Consider the following 19,299-nt stretch of genomic DNA (forward strand, 5'->3'; position numbering starts at 1 on the left):
CAAAGAGTTTTGTTATTTTAAACATACTGACGAGCATGATGATAAAACCATTGCTGGGTATTTTGGATTTAAAGTACAGAAGAAGAGGTAGAATTAATTCTGTTGTGTCTGTTCTCATAGACATGCTACAGAAGGGTTTAAAATCAGAGCACTTTTGTCCTTCATATCCACAAGCTTTTTGACTTAAATGAACTGGTTTTACTTTTAAATGCAGCCAATAGTTTGAAAAAAAGAACACTGACTTAAACTGAAAAATACGCTTTTTTTAAAAAAAAAAGTTATAATAAAATATTTTTAATATTTCAACTTACTGTCTTTCCCCATCACCTTTTTCAGTTCTCAGTACTTCACTGAAATGACATGATTTTTTAGTTTTCCAAATCCTCCCCTCAAACTCTGTACTTTTAGTAATCACCCATGGCTGGCACCTGGTAGGTATCCACATCCCTGCAAGATGCTTTCCCTGGTACCAGCTATCTCCAAAGGCTCTGGGAACTGGTGGAGTTACTATTGCTCCAACTTCTTTATATCATTTCCCCAACCCTGCCAGCCGTGCAGGGACCACAGCACGAGCACAGCAGGCAAGTCACTAGTACTCACTCACTTTCTATTTCGGTTGAGGTACACTTAGCACAAGAATGAAGTAAGCTAAGCATCAGAGATTCTTTAACTCACACCAGTTTCCTCACTGAAGTTGTTCTGGTGCTGGGGAATAACTGGTGCTGCTCTTTCAGTAATGGCCTACAAGGAAGAATGCACCGTGATGGTTTTCTGGCTGTGCACTCTTCCTTGTGCTGTGGAATCTCCAGCCTTCTCCTCAATCATCCCGGTTTATGCCTTTTAATACTGTCAAAACCATTGAAGGGAGAAGGAATCTCCATCAGCTTCTACACGTAGAGGCAGCTGCAATTTGAAAGCCACATAAATTCATCATATTTCTAATCCAGCAGAAGCATAAAATAAATAAAGCATAAAATTACTAAACATACATAGACAATATGAACACTTTCAGAGCCAGTAGGAACACTGCAAGGACACAAAGACAATATTAGCATGTAAGGCCTATGAAGCCACCTTATCAAAAAAAAAAAAAAAATTTCTGCCAGACAGTGCTTATTTGAAGTAGCCTCTGAAAGCTTACTGTCACCACCTACACGCAGGATAAACACAGAATTTGGTAAGTTAAAGAGGTTTACTGATAATAGTGCTGTGTTCTGTAATCAAGGCTACAATAGTTATCCGTGCCTACCTGTGATAGCTAATGTACTTAGAGATACACTTAAAGAATTGTGCTTTACTTCATGTTGCAAGTAATTGAAATTGACTGGGCAGTGGGAGTTACCACAGGAGAGACTATGCTCTGAAGGACATTAAAATAAAAAATAAAAAATGAAATGATCATTGCTTTCAGAAAACTAAAACATCCAAATTATTACCTTTTCCTATTCTATTACATTTCCAGGCCCACAATGAACTGGAGGATCTGACGTTTTAAAATTACCCTGTACACCTGGCTGCAGGGTACAACTGGAAAGAACAGAGGGGCTCTGGCAGCAATGTGTTCTACTGTTGCTAACACGAGTTCTTTTTCTGCTGCTGCCTCATTGTAATCATCTTCATCATACTGCAGTGAATCTCCTTTTCTGGGCCCACTGCGATGTCTGACTTTGAATAGTTCAGATAATGTGCTGCTGGTTAATAATTACAAGATTATGCTTCAGTGCATAGAAGTGATGTTTAAATTTAAAGGACAGCATGATCCTGGCAGATATTACTATACCATTATCTTCATACTTTATCTTTCTAACAGTGCAGTTCAAGGAAAATACTAAAGATACATGAAATATGGTCCACTTCTTTCTCTTGAATGCAAAATAAGGCCAAACAAACTTTTTCTGGTGTGTAATAATGTATGTCTCTCAAAATAAATACCTGTTTTAAAATGGAGACCATGAGATTCCCACAGTAACAAACGTACAGCGTGAGCAGTATGTTGCCATTTCAGTGATGACAGAGAGCACTATTCAGCAGAAAGTATCTTGCTTCTCTTGCTTTGAACTTGTCGGTTTCTTTTTACAAGGTTTCTTCATCATCTGTAAGTACTTACCATGGCCATGTGATAGGAGATTACAAAATTATATCCCCTCCAACTATGTGTCATTAAAATTATTCAGCTTTGCTTTGAGATTCAAAGTCAATTCATCTGCAGATTAGATTAACTGTCTCTGAAGATTCCAGTCCCAAGATATGAGTCCCAAATCTATTTAAGAGTACTTACATTTTACTCCTGCAATGGGAGTACACAAGAGCTCTTGTGGTCCAGCTGGAGCTCCAGTGCCGCAGGCAGGACCTCAGCTCTCAGGGCTATTGTGATAAGACCCATTTTTTCCTCTCTGTTCAGTGATGGTCTGTGACTACCTGGCCTTCTTGACAGCCAAGTAAGTCTGGGATCCTTTTTAGTAGACACTGTCTGGTGCTGTATTATCCTTGTACTTCTTCCTGTAAGCCATACATCTGCAAGAGAAGAGCTCCTTGAGATTTCCATCTCTTGTGTGAATGTGAACAGGGCCAAACATATTCTGGTCCCCTTTTGTTTAAATATTTACTTTTCTCATCTGCTTTGAGTCTTTCTTGGCTCTGTTTTAAGAACCAAGATGTTCTTTTTCAACATCTAAAGTCTTTTTTAAATAGATTTCTAATTTAAAAAGCCAGTACAGTACTCATCAGCAAGTGCTCTGTACGCTGGCAGCTTACCAAAATAGCTATTCCAGACTAGCTATTCCAGAACTCCCCTTGTGGACACTATTCCTCCAGACTAAAAAAGGTTTGTACATTTTTATTCTCAATTTTCTTTACTCCCGCTGGAACAAAACATTTTAACTATAAATAATTTTTCAGGAATATCCATTCTGGTAAATTTCCAAGCACAGTCTCTCCACTAGTAGCCAATGGGTAAGGAAAACACACTGCTTTCCAGGACTCCGGGGCACAGTTTGAATCTATAAATCAGCATTCTCTGTATTAGGTTCCTGAAGAATCTCTGCTTAATAATTTTGTAGTAAAAATGATTATTTTTCATACTGTTGCCAGAAGATTCCATATCTGATATGGTCCATCATTCAGCAAACAGTCATGACAGTGAAAACAACAACAAACTGCTCTGCCTTATATTTTTTAGAGACAAAAACGGTGCAAATATCTAGGTTTGCCAGAAAAGGCAATGAAAAAATTGTTACGGAAAGCTTATATTTCAGCCTCAAATAACAGCATCAATAAAACTCTGTTGTGGGGGTGTATGTGTATTTTACAAATGCACAAAAACACACAGAAATTGCAACTGGTGTTTTCAAGAGCAGTAAAGCAGACTATATTCTCAAGCCAGTTTCCCAGTAACTTTGGCTTTATTCCAGTGTAATTCTTCTGAACTCAATATACTTTAGTGCATCTGACATCAGAACCTTGACCCAAGAGGCAACCTACTTGGAGATAAAGAAACAAAACCATTTTTTTCTCAGTTAGATCATACTCATCTTATTCAGCATGAATTTCTGTAATAGTAACTGAATGGGTTGATCAATAAGCTTTCAATCAGCAAAAAGTTGAAATTTTCAAGACCTCTTTACCTGTGCAAGTGTCTGGCGTACAATGCTTTTCATTCGCCATACTTTGTCCAAATGAAAGGGATTTGCTGTAGAAGGAGAAGCCTGACAGAAATACAGCAGACCTGCTCTCCAGCGGAAACGACTGCCCGTCACACGGCGTGGGGTGCAGAACTGCTGTTTGTTCATCCTGCTGCTGGGCTACGATAGCCCCATCAGAGGGCAACTGGTCAGTACACGAAAGATCAGGCTCTAAATGGAATGTCAGTGAAAGAAATATTACTGATTAACCTTCACTCGCATTATGCCAGAAGAAACACAGTAACTAAACTCCCCCCCGAGACATCAATGCTTTATTTTTATTTTTATTTTTTTTTAAGTTATTTACTGAATGACAGTTTCCAAATATTGAGGAAATACTGAAGCAAAGAATAAAAGCTGATTTTGCAGGGAGAGAAAGTCATTATTTTTAAGAAGCTACCATAAAAAAATGCCCTTATTAAAAAATATGGAACATGAAATGTAAAATTCTGAAATGCTAAAATTTCCCATGTTGCCTTCTCTCTGGTAATTTGTCATTGTATCTAACAGGAAAAGTCATGCCTCGGTTTATTTTTCCATCGTTTTCCTGTTCCTTCTGTCAATGTGTAGCATCAATTCAGACTGGGTAGATTGAAGCTATTACTACTACATATGCTTTAATTGCTGGTGCGGATCCCTGATTTTAAGTCCCTGATTGCAGTATAGGTCTACATTATAAATAACACAGGCCTTTCTACCACTGACATCTGCTCTAAATGCACACTGCTATTCCCTACCAGCTATTTTCTTCTGGTTCTAGAGCCATAGGTTCCAGATAGATTTGTTTTTCTTAACTCCCTTCAAACACATCATTTAAGCTTCATGACTCTCTAACGGCAGTAGTGAATGAATCCTAAAAAATTCTGCCTCAGTAGCGAATGTCACAGCCCTCAGCTACAACATCCGATTCCCTAACAAACATGAGCGGCCTGGCGGCAAGCTGGCCTGCCAGAACAGGAACTCTATTACCAGTGTTTCTCTGCTGAACTATTCCATTTACTCACTGGCTACTAAACAAGGCAGATCTGGGGCATTGGTTAACCCCTTCTAAGGGGTATCCTGTCTCATTTCAGCATAAAAACAATTAATGTGTACTTCCTATTTTTTCTCATATATTTTATCATTTATACAGTACATAAACTTTTAGTTAAGCAGGCTATTTAAATGTATCTAATTTCTGGTATTAAGGAAGATACATACCATCTCAGTATCTTTGAACACTTCCCTCCTCCAGTTTATATAGTACTCTTAAACTGATAACAGTTAAAATACATAATGCATATAATATATATAATATATAAAATATATGAAATATATAATGCATATAATGCCCTTGAAGAGACAACAGCAAACTATGTTAACAGCTTAAATAACATTCTGGAGTTTCTCACTCTGAGCAATAGCTTAAGATTTTATCAAAAAATCTTGAATATAACACTCATATTTTATCCAAAATCAGACAACTAGGGGTTTGTTGACTGTTTTTTAATATCATACAAATCAGACAAATGCTGTGGCCTTTGTTCCACTGCCCTTTAGCAAGTGCACTCAAACCTTTAAACCATTCGTTTGTATTCAATTTGCAAATCATGCTTTTGTATCTAAAATACTCACCTTTTTACTCTTGGAAGGCAGAAGAATTTGCCAAGACAATTTTTATAATGGATTTTTTTTTCCTTTCAGACAATTTCAAACAACGTAGCCCTCCTGTGAACCCAGCCTTTTTTTTCCCTGACCCAATTAGATTCCAAACCTCTTCTTTAACCAATCAAAATCCCCCCCCCCCCAGTGACAAATTCACCTCCTGGGGGTGTATCATGCTGCACATAACATGAGTTACTGAAGACAAGAATCTGCAAATAAATGTGTTTTTTTTTTAATTGAACTCATATGTATTTTGATGGAGGAGTTAGAAGGAGTGTTTGATAATTGAATAATTGTGCTTCCTTACTGAAGTCACTTCCTGATAAGCAGCCAAACTAATTTTCTAAAATAAATAAATGAAAGAGCTTGAATAACTCAGTCTTCCTGGCTGGTCACAATCAGTGTAGTATTATTCTAGCTAAAGACAACCTATGTTATTACTTTCCTCCTAAACAATATGTACAAGCCAACTAAAAACATAAGGAATTTATTGGCCTATTTAGATTTCTAAATCTGAAGGGGTAAACCCATTCACAGCAAACAACTGTCAAAGAAATTAACAATTGCTTTGTTAAATAGAAATTAATATTTTATTTATTAGAAATTAAATGAAAATAACACCTTCAATCTTAACCTTTGCTTTTATTTTCCTCACAAAAGTGAGGTCCTGCTCAGGTTTAGCAGAATAAATTGTATTTTTGTAAAATATGGTTAAAGTATACATATATATAATTATCAAACACACTACATATTTCTGAAAGTGGCATCAGCAGCAGGAAAAGCACTGGCATAAAGGAAGAACTAGTTCAGACAAAATAAAAACCCACAACTTCCATCTGAAATTCACACTGGAATAAGCATAAGACTATTTCCACAGACTTTAAAAACTAGGCTAAATGATGACGTGTGCAGAATATGAGACTAACTACTGCTGAATGAATGTGCAGGAGTTTTAATATACATGAAATCAAAGAGAAGATGCAAACTCCAAATATCCCCCAAAGCTTTTTGGAAGCTCTATTAAAGCCATTCCCGACAGTTTATTGGAAGTAGTTCCTATCCTCAGTAAACTTCGTTAATGTTCTGCCATCATGTCAATGAACCTTTGTAGTCATTCTCTGGTTTCTACAAAAAAAACACACCAGAGGAAGTAGCTTGCTATCTCTTTTCACTTTTAAAGAAACTACTTTTTCAATGTTGTGACCTTAATTCAGAACAGTGTATATCTTTAGAGTGTGTACCTACACATATAAGATTGATAATTAATCTAATGCTTAGAAGCTAACAATCCTTTACGGGAACACTCTTAAATTAATGAGTCAGTAGATTCTCAAGCCAAGGTAATAAGATTTGCAAATACTCTTCACCAAATCTATCATCCTCTTAGCCCTTTCCATTCTCTGTGGGAAGCAGTAATTCCTACTGAAGAAAGGCAGAGTGGCTTGTGTATGCGTGTCCCAGTCACTTCGGTACACAGTCAGATGATACAGCTTAAAATACTTTAAACTTACCTTTGTTAAACTAGTTACCAGACTCTGTATTCAAGTGCTTAAAGAGAGTATTCATATGTGAGCAGAATGGTCCAGCAGAGGAGCTGTAACAACAGTGGAGGGGATAGTTTGAAAAGTAAATGTGTGTTTGAGATAGTTGATCATCACAGCATATTGCACTGCATTCTGAGTCCACTGGAAATCCTCACTGTGTGAAGGCAAGGCTTTAACAGTGAGAATATAAACATTATAGGATCCTGTCCACAGTGTCAAGCACAGTCTCCAGAATGCAGTGAAGACAACAAGAGGTCCTTGGGCACCCAAGCGCTTAACTAATGTCTCAGGCAAAAGGTAAAACAACAATTTCTATAAAAAATATTCAACAGTTAACTACAACTATTTCTCTGAATTAATAAAGTTACACTCTGTGAGGGAGTTGGTCCATTGACATTAAAAGTTTTAGGTAGAAAACTATTTTTAAATATAAAATATTCATGTTATTTGATATAGTGGAATTGATATCAAACTGTGCATGGAGCATGGACATTTGAGTTTGGTACTGGAAACTGAACTGTCAAAGAGGCAGCAGTATCCTGATTCAATTTTTTTAAGTTTTAAGCTAGAATAGCACTTAAGGTTGACGATTACTTTAAACCTGCAAAAGGCTATGTTTCCAGCTTCATCATGGGCTGTATATTGAACCTGATAAGTTCTGTACTGGAAGCCACTGGATATAGAAGCAGCTCCACTGCCATCACTGATTTCAGGCTGTTCCCAGCTGACTTGTACTGCATGTGTCACAGTGGTTACAGCGATGGCTGTGGGCAGTTAGTAATGGCTGGAGGAATAGTATCTGCGGGGTTCAAGAGAGATAGGATGAGCATGTTAGGATGCTGCAAAGTAATAAAGCATATTTCAGAAAACAGAAAGCATACGGTAACGAACCGAAACACTGACAGATTTGCTGTAAAAATGTCTGTAGGAAATATTTCCCATCTAACCAGATTTAAAAGTGGTAACATGTTCACTTTGTATGAAAGACTGACATTGCCAATTACAAAACAGAATGTAAAAAATCCACCAGTGAATACCAACAACCTGCATTAATAGCACCCTAGGTGTATAGAGACTTCTAGAAAGCTAAAAATGAAAATATTCTGAAACTAAGTTCACTCTTTCAAGTAGAGCAGCAGTCAGCATTACTGCACAGCAAAGTCGTCGTTCTTAAGTATGTATTTTCTCACCTAAATTTTAGACCACACGAATACACTTTCGCAATCCCTGTTAATTTAATTAATTTATACTTCTAAACAGATTTAAAGAGAGAAAAAGTACAGGTTCCCTTTTCCAAATTATAAATGATTTTTCCCTTCAGTTGAAAGCACCGGCTGTAAATTTCGATTGAGAGAATGTAATTTAATCCACGACATCACTGATAGCCTAGCGCACCACACTGTCACTCTGATACTGTGGCTAAGGAAAAGAAACCAACCCTAACAACTATACAGACATCCAGTAGGAAATTTCAAAGTCATATCTACCTGACAGTACTGCATTATTCTGATACTGTTCCTGGAGATTTAATATACACCTGTGCCTGAATGAAACAAGTATTGCAAGGTAATACTACCCAGTAAACAACCATTACTGAACCTTTCTTCCTTTTTCTCCTCCCTCCTTTCCTTTACCCCCTTGCTCCCTAGGGCAAAAGTTCACAAACACAGGACTGTCCCATCTGTTTGCAAGATGACTTTTACCACTTAGGCCCTCAGCAACTTCAGTTTACAAATATTTGGCTGCAGTAAGAGATGATACCTTTTTATTGCTTTTTTTCACCCAGAATGAACCCTCAGACAAAACTATAATCAACTCCACCTTAATAGCAATAATCAGCACTTAAATGAGTAGAGTATTATTCATTAACACTATTTATTTGTATTCTGTGATAATCAAAACTCCAGAGAGGATCAGGACTACATGCTGCAGAAATCTGGAGAAAGACAGTGCATTTGCATTGAACTGTTCACAGTTTAATTAGAAAAAAACCTGTAACAAGAGCAGATTATAGCCAATAAAAGAGTAACTCCTCTTTGTTAATGTAGTCAAGCCATCAGTAGATAATATGCTTCAGGGGAAAAGTTTGTAGATATTTCAGCCAAATGTATCGAAAAGCAGATTGTCATTTCAGAGAGAGATAGGAAAAAATAGGAAAGGGGAAGGGGGGAAACTGTGTGAAAGATGGGCAAAGTAAATGATTTTGCTGACAATATTCTGTACAAATTGAACTATGGCAGTTAGGGCAGCCAAGCAGGAATCTGTCTATAGGTTTGTGCAGCCAGTGTCTCACAAAGCCTATGAAACCCACAGAGCAGCAGAAAGAATCAGCACTGTATGACAGTGAGTTACTTTAACTAGAGGGTCACAGAAGACTGTCTGATCTCAATTAGAATGGTAAACACACTCATTGAATGTGGATAAGGAACATGTTAACATGAGGATATTTAAGGACATATATTGTCTATTTCTTCCACGTTTAGTGGAAACATTTATCATTTGGTGCAGAAATTATCAGTGTTTATAAACACCAGGATATGAATCACCCCAAAATAGCTTTCTTGAGTATACAATGTCAGTGCAAAAATAGGATAGTTGTTAAAATGTTCAGGAAAGTGTCTTTAAAAGCTTTGCATCAAATGCCAGACTGATTTACTGATCAGCAAAATCCTATCAATCGACATGGAGTGAAAGGCCAGAATTCATGCCTTTGTATCAACCTTGTTAATTACCTTAAATAAGCAAGTTGATCCCAAAGTTAATAAAAAAGGATTTGATTCTAAATATATGTAGTGCTCAATATATCACAGGAGATCTAAAATAAGAAGGGAATATTTTTGTCAAAGAATGACAAAGAACTGTACGTAGTCCAAACTGATGACAAGTGGACTAATTCTGGGCATCAGTTTCCAAACACACGTCCCTTGTTGCAGTCCTACGTCTGGGTAGAACTACTGAACATCCAGAGAGTCCTAGTAACTTCACGGGAAATTTACCAAGTTATCCAATGTAGAAATAAAGCTTTATATATCATATAATTCCTTAACTCAGCTCTTTTAACCCAAAAGGAAGGAGAGTTTGCTAAACAGACATTTCAGCAACTAAATTCCAGGTTTTTAAAGGCCAAATATTTTAAGTGAACTTTCCCCAAGACATATGTCTAATTGAACAAAACTCAAAGTGAATTTTCATCTGATATCCTACTTAAACAGGAAAATTTCCATGATATCATTTTATGTCTTCAAAAAGTTGTTCTGGAGGATTTTGATATGGTAATGTAATTCTGTTCTATCAACTAATACCTGTATTTCAGAAAGCACTAAAACCCACGTTTTGCTTATTTATTCAGGACATCTGAAATGGATATCTTTCATCACCTCACAATTCCTGAGTCATTCTTCAGAATTCTGCTTCTTCATTTAGAGATGTGTTTGATGTCAAATACTAAATCTACTGGAAGCCACCTGTCAGGAAAGAGAAAAACCAGGAAGGCTGAGAAAAAACATGAATTCTAAATTATTGTTTGACTTTCTGCTTTAAAAGCAGAATTGTTGTATTAATAACATGTACTTCTCAAACTTCACAGTTTAACTTTGGGACTTATTTTGCTTTGTCAAATGCATTTTTATTTGCTAGACTACCTGTTTGCTTGAAAACAAATTTATAACCTCTCAAGATTTGTTTTCAAGAACCAAAAAAGTCTTACGTTTTTGGAAATTCAAAACTGTCCAACATTACCCTTAGGAGAAAGAGATCCTCTTCACTGATTCCCATGAGTATTCTCCTGCCTTTATTAAGCAATAAAATCCTGAGGTCAGATAAAATTCTTTCTGCTAACAATCAAAGAAAAAATTACAGTCTCAGTTGAGATAAAACTTGAAGGGGGATAGAGTTACAAAAAATAATGACAGTACCTCATGGGTCTCTTACCAAGGCATGTCACAACTTAATTTATGTGTTAATTTACTTTTAATTAGTTACAGTAGATGTGAGGAGGACAGCACTCAGATGAGTGATGTGACCATCAGTATAGCTGATGAAAATGCCTTTAAATGCTGGAAGGTAGAAATGATAGTCTTGGTTAGAACATAATCCTGGATGGTAAATGAGATTGGAGTCAAAGCTGATCTCACTCTTTGATAGTGGTGACAGGAGTTATACCCTGAAATACACAAAATAAAATGTTCTGTGAGTTACTTCTTATATTGCTCTGCTTATTTTACCCATCCTAAGACATATCAATACACCAGAATGAGAAAATTACTAATAACAACATCTCCAAAAATCAGAGAATTAATCATTAATCATGGTTTTAAATGATAAGCATGACAATTTCTGTTGCATCATTCATCAAAAAGATTGAGAATTCTATCAGGAATAAAAATTATAGTAATTCAGTTTCTGTCATTTTTCACCTTTTACAGAATAAGTCATTTACATTCCTTTTTATTTTTCCATATTATGAGATCATTTCCAAAGCTTAAAATAACTTGGCAGTTCCACAAACATTTTCTGTTTTCTTAACATTTCCCTGTTTACTTATTACATGCATTAGGTTCCCTAACAGTGCTTTCCTGGCAAATTAGTAAAAACTTGCAAAGTTCTTTAAAAGGAAAATAAGACAGCTACTTAATCCCACACAGAGCAAGCCAAAGGGCTCAATTTTGGAACTCTTTATTGAGCAATTCCTTAAAAAGATCAGTCCTATTGGCTCCAGGAACAATGAAATTATTTGATAAAGTGATTTCTCAGCAGTGTAGAAAAGGCTATGTAACTGAGTTCAGAATGCTCAAAATCAAAAAATGTGAACCAGCACTAGAATAACTGTAAAAGATGAAATTGAATTGTTAGGGCTCATCCATCCTAATTTTTACAATATTATTGAACCTGCAAACTTATTAAATAAGGCCAATACACACATGAAAAAAAACTACCGTTTTTAAAAATAAAAATCTATTATTTCAGTTCTTCTCCTTTCTCACACTTTAGGTTACAATTTTTTTCATATTTTTAAAGCTTAACTCTACAAGCTTTAAGTTTACAACTTAAATAGACTCATAGAACTTTGGTAAAGCAACTAACATTAGGAACATAAACTATCCTCTCTAATGAAAACTCTTTCTCTGATCACAGATGACCTAACATCTTTAAAAATAAACCCTGACCTCTCATTGCTATGTTCTTTAGTCAGTTATCATACTAGTAAATCTCTAAGTATTTTCTTCTCTCTCCATAGAGGAAATATGGGGAAAAGAGCTCTACCCACTGAGCAATAGAATATTCTCCCTTGGGTGGGTCTAAACTTTGCCTGCTAAAACATTTTCACTTTGCAAATATCATGAAAAGTGATTCCATAAATGTACATATTCTTTTATTTCATAATGGAAGAAGGAGCAGATCCCAGATCCCCAATAAATGCGTTGTAAGCCGCTCAACATACTTCAGTCAATATACTTCACCTCTATACTCAGTGCAAGATGTTTTGGGAGTCACAGGTTACTAACCAAGACTAGAATAGCAATGGTTATGGCACATAATGAAAACCCAGACACTTCTACAGATTTTTTTACTTATCACAATCCTCATTCTAATTGTATTCCATTGTTCTATATAGCACCACAAAAGTCAACTATCCTAGAGAAAGTATTCTTCTATTTTGTTACCAAAAGGCTGGATGTAAAGAATGACATATTCAATAAAGTCTACCTTGAGTACACTGTGCAGTTTGGAAAAGACCGACTGTCCTCCACACATTTCATTTCAAGGTATTTTAGAAGCAAACTGAAGGACATTTTCTGTAAATTTAATGTTTTGTGATCCAAATCTTTAATCTGGTACCCTTTTTAGTACCATGAGAATGTACTGGGAAAATGAGCACAGGAAAGTGTTCCAGATTCCCAGATTTAAAGCTAATCACAGCCTCATGTATAAAATAACCAAATGGTCACACGGTATCTTGAAAATGACCTCCCTTTTAAAAACCCTAGATAAGATAAACACAGGTTTTTTACAAAATCCAAACAGATAACACAGTTACAAAGGTTTTTATAAGTTGCATGTGACAAGAAAGAAAAAGTGTAATCTGCTTAATCTGAGGTCAAATTCAAAAGACCTCTCTCTCCCCTACATGTATACTTACCATGCAGTCAGGAATTTTGCTTTAATTCATTCTCAGGAAGAACTTCAACTTGAAGAGCTGATAGCTTTTGTCCATTTATTTCAAATATTCTTGTTTGGAATTTGCTTATGCATTCGTTTTTAGAGCTTTATCCCATAAATACAATGTTTTATTGCTATTCATCAGTTGTCTTTGGATCCCATCTTCATCAACACTGTATCAGCAAAAAACAAATCAAAAAAGGAAATGCATTGGAAACAAAAGGAAAACAAACAGGCCAGCTTTCCCTGTCCTCTGTAAATGAAATACAAAGGCAAAAATAGGGGAGGGAATAAAAATTAAACTTGAGGTTTATCCTATCCCATGCAAATGGTACAAAATCTTTCTGGTTACACAAAAAAAAGATTTAGGAAATGCTAGCATGGAAGTTGCCAAAGCAACCTTACTTCAGACACATTTCATATAAGCATTTATGTTACGTAGTCTTTGCTTATGTAGTTGCTACTATTATTTTCATGGGATTTGCTCCTCATCTAGTGGCATCAGGTCGTTCTGGTCTGAGCATTATTCCAGGCTACCTCTCATGCTTCTACAATCCCCGCTTCATTCTGCTGGAAGTGGAAATCGCATGACAGAGGTATCTTGTGACAGTTTATGTCTGTCCTCCTTTCCATTCTTCCCTCTGCCCCTAAGTTTTTCTGTATAGTATAAAAGCACCAAGTTATTACAGCAAGGACCTGCTTATAAGTTTTCCTGAAAAATGAAACACCGTTACCTGGACACATCCTAAATACTGAACTTGAAGACCTAGGATGCAACCACAGAAACGCTGAGCCCTGACAGCTGCAACTGAAATCAAGAGAAGCTGTGTTTGATTATACCAATAATTTTTCTTTTAGCACAGTCCCTAAGTAAAACTGGCCTATTCAAAAGGCCTTTTGCTGTATCTCAGCTCTTCAGTTGTAATATGGAGCTAAATCTGCCTTCTGACCATCCAGCAGTGATATGTCATAAATTAATTAATGCTTGTAAAGAACTCAGTTATTATAGATGAATGTCACTAGCAAATTAGTCATTCTGTTTTTCAGAGTAGGATTTGAAAAGTCTGTAATAAATAAGATAATAAGGGGGCACAGTAATAGGCAAGGATAAAACAGAATAACAAATGGCTTATTACCACACTCGTTCTGTACGCTCACTGTGGGTTTGGTTCCTGAGGAAAACCGGAGCGTGCAGCCACGTCATTGAGGACTGAATCATAATGAATATTCATGGAAGGATTAAGTTTCACAAGGAACCCCACTTCTCCAGCTTTGCAATTCTGAGTTTGCCTTCCTTGACAATGTATTTCTAATATAGCTAACGTAGCTGGAAGTAGGCACAAGGAAAGTCTTTATAAAATCCCCATAATCTTTGGCAGAGGCATGCTCAGTTTCCACAGAATTTGGCTTTCACGCACTCCAGTCAGTACAAAATGCTCAGATTTGCTCAGAGACTTTTCTGGTCTGGCAGTCTGTAGCGAGTACTGAGCACATGCAAAAAGTGACTTTTCAGACTTACAAGTTGGGCAAATTTGAACATATATTTACTCTTTCCTGAGATAGTATAAAACATACCACCCTGACACACGGAATACCACATCCAAAATTTAAACAAATTTCTCAAGAGGACAAATCCACCAGAGCATTTCCAGTGCAATACCTCAATAATTATTTAAATGAGCAATTCAGTATATTTTTCCAGCTCTTTGGAAATGTTTAAAACATTTTGGCTGGATCTTCTTAGTGAAATCTCAGACTGAAGCAGACATCCAACAAAGAAAATCAATCCCAAGGATCAGAGTTTTATAAAGTTATAAGCAGCAGAAAGCAGCAATCTTATAAAAACAGTTGCCAAGAAACTTTAATATGATGAGTGGTTGTATCAATACCTATACTGCAGACTTACCTATGTTTTTTTGTTTCGGAATAGACATAACCACATATGTATTATTTTTACCAAATGACTTTTAAAAGAACTTTTATTTTTCTTGACTAAACCCCCCAAAGCTATAGCAGAAAGTCTATTCTTAATTCAATTCTTAATTCAAATAAAGCAGCTAGATTGGAGTCATAGGTTGAGTGAAAGAAGAAAAAATTGTAATGGAGATGCAAAAATTTGCAGAGTAATTAGGTCTAAGCAAAGGCAGAGTAATATTCAAGGCATGACTGCAGTATCAGAGAAGAAGAAGTATACCTGTAGAGGTCTCTGCTCATTTTTATGATTTTCAGGTCATAAAAATAAACACAATGTTTTCAGTGAATAATACTAGACAATGAAAATAGCTATCATTCAACAACAGAGAAAGCCTTCACTGAAAAAGAGCTAGCAGGATAGGGAGAAATGGAACATATATAGCAACTGTATCAAAATTGAACTATTGGGAATTTATTTCTAATACAGTCTAATTTCTTTATGGTCTGCATGCATGAGGGGGGGTTCACAGCCAGTAGTTTTCTAATTTCCACTAACGCCATGAGGAAATCACAGGGAGTGGCTTGCATAATAGTCTTTACACCTGTTCAGAAAAATAGCCCATGTCCTCCCTCTCCAGTTCACAGAGACAAACAGGGCAGCACATCGAGGACTTAGCTTTGAACACCTGCTCGTCTGCTCCCCCCTGTCTGTTGGCTCCATAGCCTTGTTTCACATCTGTTTTCCCACTGGTTCCACAGCCCAGTATCCAGCTAAGCACTATCTGAATTAAACTTCTGGTATTACAGAATAGCCCCAAACTGCAAAAACATTGCAAAGCACACAAAAATCTCTCTCCTCTTCATTTGATCATGTAATAAGTAAAAATTTGCAGTTGTAGTTAAAATTCCTATCCATTATAATGTTCAAGATTGTACCCACCTGCCTGTGCATGTTTATTGTTCAGTCAGCAGTACTCTGTGGAGAATAAACTGTTGAAGAACGATAGCACAGACTCCTAAGAAAAAACAGGATATTCAAAAACGGGCTTAGATGTAGATGGCAGTAACACAACCTTCCTTACACAGCCCTGTATGTTAAAAAATCACTTTACTATTCATGATACTGGTACACTAAGCTAATACCTGACTCAATCAATGTTACTTGTTTCGGTTTGGGAATTATTATACTGAATCATTTGTGGTAGACAATATGGTCATACAATGCTTGGCTAAAAAACATGTTGAAATTCAGTTATTTTACCCTGAGTAAACTATGAACTGAACTCTTTTTTTTTTTTTTTCTGTCCTATTATAACAACAGACAACAAATGGTTCTTTGTTTTGTTTTTGCTGTCTGGAATTTTCTTTTTAAAGCAAAGAAATTCCTGAATTTTTTCTAGTTTTGAACATTATGAAGGAGGTCACTACATTGCTGATTTTGATGCAGAGGTAGAATTCCATTATCAGATATTGCTTGTTCTCATCACTTCTAACAAGGCTAAAATATTTCAAAGTGAAGAATTTAAAATTTCACTCTGTAACAGCGATATGCAAAATGTCATGAAAACAAAACCATATAAGTTCAGCTAATCTTCTATATTGGTAGAAATGCTAATCTTAGATTCGTAAAGCTTTGGAGCAAACAAGAGTCAGGTAAGGGAGCAGATGCGCTTTGTGGGTTTATACTGAAGCCTGAGGACTTTTCCACTTCTAATAGTTTTCACATGATGATGGGAAAAAAAACCTGTGTCAACAGAGATTGCTTTGCAATGCTGGGTAGCTCAGACATAACCCTTAAAATGGGTATTACAGGGAACAGAAAGCAAAGTCATGAGAATGAGCCTTTGGAAACTGTTCATATGAATGAGAAAAACTGATACCTTTTGCACAAAGCTAATTTTATATGGCAACTGTCTCTTGGTAACAAGTACAGAAAGTTCTGAGCTCAGCAGTAGCAGAAAGGAGGATTCTTCTCTTTCGAAATGATATCCTTGGAAGGACACGTTATACATCTAACAGTCTGCCCAAAGTTTTTCCTAGTAAATTACAATTATCTAATATTTTTATTACCACCTTGCTGTGCAAGCACAAAAGAAAGGAGAGCTCCTACCCCAAAGGGTTTAGTTACCAAGTAAACGGAGTCTCTGCTAGAACCTATTTTCAGAAAAGTTATCTGAATTTATCCAGCTTTTAGAAGTTATAAAGTTCTAATCCTTCAGAACCAGGCTCATTTTCCTCCTTTGAAGAACAACGAGGATTTCATCTTTTTTCCTCCAAAGACCTTTTAAGAATTAAATCAGTGAATCACTAGCAGAGATTAGCAGTTATTGCCATTAAATATATCTCTGAATATTTACATTCCTGTCCTGATTTTAACAATTTATTGCTCTGATAGTTCATGTGGAATAACTATACAAACTGCTTCTAAATTAAGAATTCCTTCAATTATCTCATTGCTATCTGCGTGTAAATCCCATTAGAGAGAGCTTAGGAACATGTCTGGGAATATGGAATATGTGTACTCCAAGTTTCTTCCTAGCTATGGTACTAGATAAAGAGGGTCCCACTAATGCCTCTCTCTACCTGTCTTACAGCCTACCTTCTATATATTCTCTACAGAACCTGCAAAACAAATTTCTTCTGGGAGTTCCAGTCCATTCTAAACATTCTCTAGTTTAATAGTTCTGCCTCAGACGCACCTTCTTTAAGGTCAGCAGAAAGAGACAGCATGCCATAAAAACAGGTTTTCCCAAATTTTGTGTCTTGTAGGTTAGGATCTACCCAGTTCAGTTTCCAGCAGAATAAACTGCATGGAGCTGGATTATAATTTATCATTGTTATCTTACAGAGGTAATGCCATTTCCTCAGTACATATATACATATATATTGCTATATCATCATGGCTGGTTTGAAAGGATGGGCTCTATGCAGCACACTAGACAACAGTAGCTGAAAAAGAATGGATTTTTGCATCTCTTTTCCAATCCATGGGTTTTCTACCAGATGTAATGGATTTATTAGCATTCCTTCAAACGTAGGGCATGTGTTTCAGGGTTAAAGGTTCACAAGAGAAAAAGACTGCATAGAAAAGAATACCACATGCAGCATTTTCTAGTACTTTTTCCCTCAAAAAAACCTACCAACCTCTTCTGATGTGATACAGTCACTCTGATTATGAAAAAATATTATTCAGGCAGTGACTCATTCAACCTACAACTACTTTATCATTAGTGAGTTAGAATGCTCATTCAAAAAAACCCCAATTAGTAGAAACACAACTTATTAAGGAGGATATACAGTGTATATTTCAACAAATCCGGGCTGTTGAACGTGTAGCCTTCCCTTACTGCTCACAGAGGAGAGAAAGGCAATCTTTTTAATGCCCTGCCTGGAGAGTCAGGCTGTCTGGATTCTGTTCCTGCCTTAGACATAAACCATTAGCAAGTCACTTAATTGCTCTGTTCGTCATCCCACATTCTTAAATGAGATAATAATATATCTCTTATTATTTGGTCCATTCAAAATATGAATTCTTTAAGGTAGAAGCACTTTCTTACTTTACATCAAAAGTGTCTATCTCCTTTATAGCTTGGATTTTATTTGGGGTTTCTAAATGGTTGTTTTACTAGTAACAATGGAAATATTCATTACAATATCTGCATTTGCTAAGGCTAAATAAAAAGCTTCTAAATCCTTATTAATCTATCTAAGGAAGAGGTAGAGAACCACATAAGAAGCAAAGACGATGACAACAATTCAAAATGAGAGGGAAAACAACCCTCTCATCATCAAAATCAGTCACTGCCATTTGCAACATGGTAGTTGGAAGCATCAAAGAGGAAGGGAGTAAATCTATGTAGATCTTATTTTCACTCTTCAAAACAACACAGAAACAGAGTTTTGCTTTTAAAATGATGTTGCCCATCTAGTTCAAACTTTTGTCTTTCTAAGTTCTGCACCTGCGCACTCTTTATTTCTTTGTTTAGTTCTTCAGTTGTTTTTTCCTATTCTGCAGTGAGTTTTACTGTTACTATCAATAGCTCTCATTCAGGCACTCCCTCTTATCCTTTCATGTTTATACATATTATAAACAAACACAGAGTCAAATTCACTGAAGAACACATTCTCAGAATTGTCTTCATTATTTGGTTTTCTTCAGAGCATGTCTACTTATGCTTCATTTGAACCCTACACAAGATCTTCCTGCCTACAATGAGAACCTGAAAGAATTAAGGACCACTCAGATAGACTTATTAATGATACATGGGAATCCTGCTTGCAGTTAACATGTTTCCTTTATGGAGCCTGCCATTAGCCTTAAGAAACATTAGAAAGTGCACATTAAAAATACCAGAGTC

The 19,299-nt window shown here is 36.2% G+C and overlaps 2 long non-coding RNA genes across 2 annotated transcripts; one reads left to right on the plus strand and one right to left on the minus strand.

Annotated features, from left to right (window-relative positions):
• Positions 1-633: 633 nt before the first annotated feature.
• Positions 634-3,707, minus strand: LOC106499255 (uncharacterized). Its single transcript, XR_001295137.2, has 3 exons — positions 3,624-3,707; positions 2,279-2,514; positions 634-903 (listed from the first exon to the last, which is right to left on the minus strand). It is a non-coding gene; the product is annotated as an uncharacterized lncRNA (long non-coding RNA).
• A 59-nt stretch (positions 3,708-3,766) lies between these two features.
• LOC106499253 (uncharacterized) lies at positions 3,767-10,282 on the plus strand. Its single transcript, XR_010884549.1, has 3 exons — positions 3,767-3,828; positions 8,518-8,615; positions 10,218-10,282. It is a non-coding gene; the product is annotated as an uncharacterized lncRNA (long non-coding RNA).
• Positions 10,283-19,299: the final 9,017 nt, after the last annotated feature.

This window comes from Apteryx mantelli, chromosome 6 (genome assembly GCF_036417845.1).
Source record: "Apteryx mantelli isolate bAptMan1 chromosome 6, bAptMan1.hap1, whole genome shotgun sequence".
Classification (NCBI taxonomy): domain Eukaryota; kingdom Metazoa; phylum Chordata; class Aves; order Apterygiformes; family Apterygidae; genus Apteryx; species Apteryx mantelli.